At 48.5% G+C, this 6,000-nt stretch overlaps 1 protein-coding gene across 7 annotated transcripts in view; it reads left to right on the top strand.

Annotated features, from left to right (window-relative positions):
- The first annotated feature begins 1,878 nt into the window (after positions 1-1,878).
- The window catches only part of HERC1 (HECT and RLD domain containing E3 ubiquitin protein ligase family member 1), a 228,114-nt gene continuing 223,992 nt past the window's right edge, over positions 1,879-6,000 (top strand). For 6 of the 7 annotated variants that reach the window (XM_062206099.1, XM_062206102.1, XM_062206101.1 and 3 more), the window contains exon 1: positions 1,879-1,983. The gene's annotated coding sequence lies outside the window, so the exon portion shown is untranslated. The other variant, XM_062206098.1, reaches the window with a different exon arrangement.

Below are 6,000 nucleotides of genomic sequence, written 5' to 3'. Positions count from 1 at the left end.
GGGCCCTGCACCCCATGGGAGACCTGGAGAAGCACCTGGCTCCTGGCTTTGGATCAGCGCAGTGCACTGGCTGCAGCGGCCATTGGAGGGTGAACCAACGGTAAAGGAAGACCTTTCTCTCTGTCTCTCTCTCACTGTCCACTCTGCCTGTAAAAAAAAAAAAAAAGATGAGGGAGAAAGTAGTCATGGCATACTTGCTGACACTAACTGTACAACTGGGCTTCAAAAAGCTTGTGGGAAAAGGGAATTAACAGTTGTTTACTTTGGTGCAAAAATATATTAAAATCCAAGCGTAGTTTTTTCATAACACCCATCTCCCAGGAACTTTTTGAAGTACCTTGCAGTTTATAATTGCACGCAGCTGGACTCAATTGTATTCTATTCTCCTTTCCACAGATCCCTGAGGATGGAAGTTAAGGAGAGGACAAAGGAGGGAATCTCTTAGGAAGCAAGCAGTCTTTTCCTTAAAAGAGAAAGGATGAAAGCAGTAATTTTACATATCTAAGAAAAATGGAATGTCATGGATGTTTGTGCCTGGCAAATACAACGCGGGTGACATGGGAGCTTGTTGGTGTTGAGTCAGCTGCACACACAGCACTCAGATCATAAAGCAGTAGCAACCATGGCCTCATGCCACGCGGAGCCGTTCCCTGCATCCAACTTCCCAGAAAGCTACACAGAAACTTCAAAGTCACACACAGAAGACCTGCCACCTGAGGCATGTTCACTGTGTGCCAGGAGCTCTGTATCTATTTTTATTCCTTAGAGGACCACTGATGATAAACTCGGATTTCCTAAACGGAACCGAGGTCCAGAGAGGTCAGACACCCCGTCCCAGGTCACACACGTGGTTGGTGGGTTTCCAGAACTCCCACCGAAGTGTGCTAAGTGAGCTCATAGCTCCTAACTACTGGGCTAAACTGCCTCACAGGACACGCACGCATCTCCTACTATTTAACGGGTGGGCGACTGTTCCCTCTTCTGCCTATACTACATTTTTTTTTTTTTACATCCATGACACAAACATGGCTTATGTGTTGTGTATTTCTGCAAGTAGACTGCGAATTTCTGGAGGGAAGAGGGAGGCACCATTTTTTTTTTTTTTTTTTTGGTCTTCACAGTCAGCTACGCATTAACTGGCACCCAGTAGGATAGTCTGAAGGCCACCACGAAGGTGACTAAAAAGTGGGAGTCCAGGATTAAAAACAAGCTCTGAAGGAGTAGGATGGGGACAGGGGCATCCATTCGGCGACGGATGGGGACAGGGGCATCCATTCGGCGACGTGGTGGTGCCTGGACCCGAGTGAGGCGCGCGGACGCCGGTCAGTGTCTTTCTCTACAAGGGGGGGCCCCACTGTAGGGGCAGGGGCCACGAATCACCCAAGGGACAATTTACTTGAGCGCTCTTCGGCAGAAAACCCAGAAGCCGCGCGCAAAGACCGCAAGCACCACCAGGTGGACGCCTCCGTGCGAGTCCGCCCGAGCAGCCGGGGGCCGGGGCCGGCTGCCGGGGTTGATAAAGGGCGCCGAGCGCACCTGCGCGTCCGCGATAAAGGGGTGTGGCCGCCGGGCCGCACGTGTCCGCGGCCCCACAGCGCCGGCACCCCGGGGGTCTTCCTGGCGAGGCGCGCCCACGGCGGGACCCCCTGTCAGCGGCCCGGCGGGGCTGTGTGGGGTCGGCGGCCCCCGCACCGCCTTCCCTACGGCCCTCTGCCGCAGGCTCGCTCCAGCCGACCCCCGCTCTCCGCGCTCCTCTCGCACCGAGCCTACGCGGCGGGGAGAGGGCGCCAGACTGCGCGAGAGTTCCGCCCAAATCCCGCGAGACTCGCCCGCCGCCGCCGCCGCCGCCTCTTACGTCTTTCCCTTTGACAAGTCGCCGCCGCTGCAGCAAAAATAAAGGACACGGCCGCCGCAGCCACTGCCGAGCCGGGCTGGGGTCGCCAGAGCCGCGCCCCGCCTCCGCCAGCTCCGGAGCCGCGCACGGTAACGCCTCGTCGCTGCCCTTCTGCCGGTCTCTGTGCGTGTGTGTGTGTGTGCGCGCCCGGCCGGCCGGGCAAGGCCGTTCCGGGGCCGCCGCCGCGCGGGGCTGCTGGGGTCCCGGGTGGGCGGCAAGACGGAGGCCCGAGGGCACCTCCCTGGCGCCGTGTGGACCCCTGGCTACAGAGGCCTCTGGTCTCTCGGGCGTCTCCGGAGCCGCGTGAGAAGCCGAGCCGCCGGCCACGGAGGGAGGGCCGGGGGACCCGCCCCTCCGGGAGCTAGCCGGCCCCGTGGCTGGGCCCCTTTCAGGGGTCGCGTCTCCCACCCTCTCCCCTGCCCCTTTATCCGCTAACGAGCGCCCCGCCCTCGGCCGGGGCTCGGGCCGGGTGCCCCCAGTCGCCGGCTGCCTTTGGAGGGGTGGAGGTGGGGACGGCGTGCCTTCTCCTCGCCCCTGCCTCGGGGCGGGGGCAGCTCTTCATCGGGTAAAAACCTTTCTCCCAGGCTCCCGCCGCGATCGGATAGCGATTTATGAAGCCCCTTGCCGGGGGTGGGGGTGGGGTGGGGGAGCCCGGGCGCATTCTCGGGTCTCCGGGGTGGGGTGAAGCCGACGACGATGATGGCAAGAGCCGTCCTGAGGAACATGGTGAAATCTTTTCTGTGATGGGGTGCAGGTTCCTGGGAGACACGAGGAGGACTGGGGCCGGTACCGTCTCTCCCAGGGGGTTATGTAAAAGACATGCTGTCCATCTTAGAGAGCTGTGAAATAGCCACAGGGTTTACCTTACTTTAATAATAATTTTAAAAAAAGTTCATGCTTGGAAAATCAAATAATAGGAATAACAAATGCGAACAGCCCCATCATTGTCATTCTGTCTCCAAGGATGGCATTTTGTGGTTAACATTTTGATGTGTTTGCTAATAAACACTTATTCCCACCCCCCAATAGTACTGCCTCATCGTTGAATGAGACTTCCTCTTTCTACATATGTTCCAAAAATGATTTGTTTTAGCTGAATTGTTTCTTTGGCCTGCTTGATTTAAAACTAGTTGCTTGTTTGTTATAACTGGCTGTACTCTGTCATCGCTGTCTTGTTCATTGGCTCCTCTTCCTGAATGATTGTCAGCTAAATTTGAAAAAAATTGAACCCCCCCCCCCAAATTATGTGCATCTAGTGCATATATATTTTTACAATTCTACTTGTGGTGGGTGCTTGAAAAGGGAAAACAAAGAAACTGATTAGTGGGGAAAAAACCCGTTTACCTCAAGGTTTTATAAAATTGATCTCCATTGGTTATTTTTAGGCCCAAATTGTTATGTGACATTGTTGCATAGTGCTTCTTGTGGTTAGAGTGGGAGGGGGATGTGCCTTTGATTAGGTGTGTTTCCATAGCTTGTGTTTAGACAGGGAAAAGAGAGTGTCCTAGGCGTTTTATGCATATTTGTTCATGCATATAAACACGTATGTATCCACCTGTACGCATTTGTACATTTTGAAAGTGAGTTAAAATGTGTTATTATATGAAGAAAAATCCCCCAATATTAGGTAAGGCAAAGAATGGTCATCATATTTTCCCCAAATCACATGGCAGGATTATATGGCAGAATGAGACATCTAGGGAGGTTGGAAATCTGGAGGCTTTTAAAAATAGGATAGATTGTCATCTGTCTGGGGTTGCTGTCATTGGAATGGATTAAATGGCCTATTTAGGCTTCTTGTAATTCTAAACTTCTATGAATTTTGCTTTCTCTAAGGTTCCAATCACTTTGCTTCTTAAATTTCCCATCATGCCGTTTGAATGTGACATTTGCTTGTTCATTTGCTGGGCATGTTTTCCATTCCTAGTGTAGACATCCTGGTGGTGCATGGAGGAGAAAGCAAATGTAAATGGGTCACTTAGTCTACTTATAAACTTCTCCTGAAAATCCTATTTGCCTTAAAGGAGTTTGGAGCATGTGTTGTTGATTGAATTGTATTGGTTAGTAGAGGATGCACATAATAAATAGTAGAACAATTATAATATCCTAGGCCTTCCCCCCCCCAAAAGTAAGTCTAAATTATTTTTTAGTATTTGAAATAGAAAAAAAGGAGGGGGGGGGACTGGATGCATTGAACAGCTAATTTTTAAAAATTCAGACTTGCACAACTTAAAATGATGATGATAATATTGTGGTTTGGAGTGTGGGGAGAACTTATGTTAGGATACCAGCAGACTATGGAACAAAAATTGAATTTTATAGTTGGCCGATTATATAATAACATGTACCAAACTTACTGTAATATACTGAAGATAATTTTTAATATGTTATTTCTCTGTTTATGCAACTTGGGATGCTTTTTTAAAAGATTTATTTATTTATTTGAAAGGCACAGTTACAGATAGGCAGAGGCAAAGAGAAAGAGAGAGGTCTTCCATCTACTGGTTCACTTGCTGAATGGCTGCAATGGCCAGAACTGGCTCAATCTGAGGCCAGGAGCCTGGAGCCCCTTCCAGGTCTCCCACGTGGGTAAAAGGGCTCAAGGACTTGGGTCATCTTCCACTCCTTTCCCAGGCCATCAGCAGAGAGCTGAATTGGAAGTGGAGCAGCCAGGTCTCGAATTGGCATCTTTATGGGATGCTGGCACTGCAGGTGGTGGTTTTACCCACTATGCCACAGCACCAGCCTCAATAATTTATTTAATTGTAAGTAAAACTTTGGCTTTTCTGGGTCTCCTACATGAGTGTGGGGCCCAAGCACCTGGGCCATCTTGCGCTGGTTTCCCAGGCACATCAGCAGGGAGCTAGATCAGAAGTGGAACAGCTGGGACTTGAGCCAGTGTCCATATAGGATGCCAGCATTGCTGGTATTTGCTTGACCTGCTATACCACAGTACTGGCCCTACGGTAAAGTTCTTGTATACTCTTTACTCATATTCACTGATGTCCGTAACTTATGTAACCAGAGTGCAGTTATCAAAATAAAGAAATTAGCCTTGATATGTTACTGTTAACTAAACTACCAGTTTTATTTGGATTTCACCAGTCTCCACCCCACCTCACATCTTTTTTTTTTTTTTAAGGTTTCTGGACTTAATCCAGGATTGCATTTAATTGTTGTGTCTTTTTAGTCTTCTTCAATCTCTAACAATTCCTCAGTTTTCTCTTTTTTATTTTTTATGACCTTGAGGTTTTTGATGAGTACGGTTTGGTTATTTTGTAGAATTTTTCTCATTGTGGGGTTGTCTGTGTTTCTCATGATGAGATTGAAGTTATGCATATTTTTCAAGAAAACTACAGAAATGATCTGTCCTTCTCAATGCATGGTTTTCGGGGGTTCATGGTGTTATGTCTTATTGCTAGAGGTATTTTAACCTTGACGCTTTGTTAAAATGATTTCTGCTGGGTTCTGACTATAAAGTTACTGTTCTTCCCCCTTGAAATAGATACTTTGAGACTATACAGTTACATGTTTCACCCCACACTTTCTCCCATTGATTGCAACATCATTGGTGGATCTTGTCTGCAACAGTTATTACTGTGGTATTTGCCTATGGTGATTTTGTATTTCCCTTATTTCTTCTATGCTTATTAATTGAATTTCTTCTGTAAGGGTGAGATGTCCTTTTCATTGTCATTTATTTATTCAAGTCTTTTTATTTATTTATTTTTTCCAAGTCTTTATATCAGTATGTCCTTAGGGGTATTTTATTTTATTCTGTGGCTTATAATTCACTTCTCTCTTTAAGATTTATTTATTTATTTGAAAGGCAGAGTAACAGAGAGATCTTGTATCCAGTGATTCACTCCTTAAATGGCCTCAATGGCCTGAGCTGGTCTAGGCTGAAGTCAGGAGGCAGGAGTTTCTTCCTGGTCTCCCATGTGGGTGGCAGAGGCCCAAGGATTTGGGTCATCTTCTGCCATTTTCCAAGACCCATTGACAGGGAGCTGGATCAGAAGTGGATGCCAGCGCTGCAGGTGGTGGCTTCATCTGTTGCACCACAGCGGCACTGGCCCCTCAGTAATGTATTTTGTTGCTCACGTTGT

The sequence above is a fragment of the Lepus europaeus genome, chromosome 11 (genome assembly GCF_033115175.1).
Source record: "Lepus europaeus isolate LE1 chromosome 11, mLepTim1.pri, whole genome shotgun sequence".
NCBI lineage: Eukaryota > Metazoa > Chordata > Mammalia > Lagomorpha > Leporidae > Lepus > Lepus europaeus.
The sequence above is the reverse complement of the archived record's forward strand: the minus strand, read 5'-3'. Positions and strand labels throughout refer to the sequence as shown.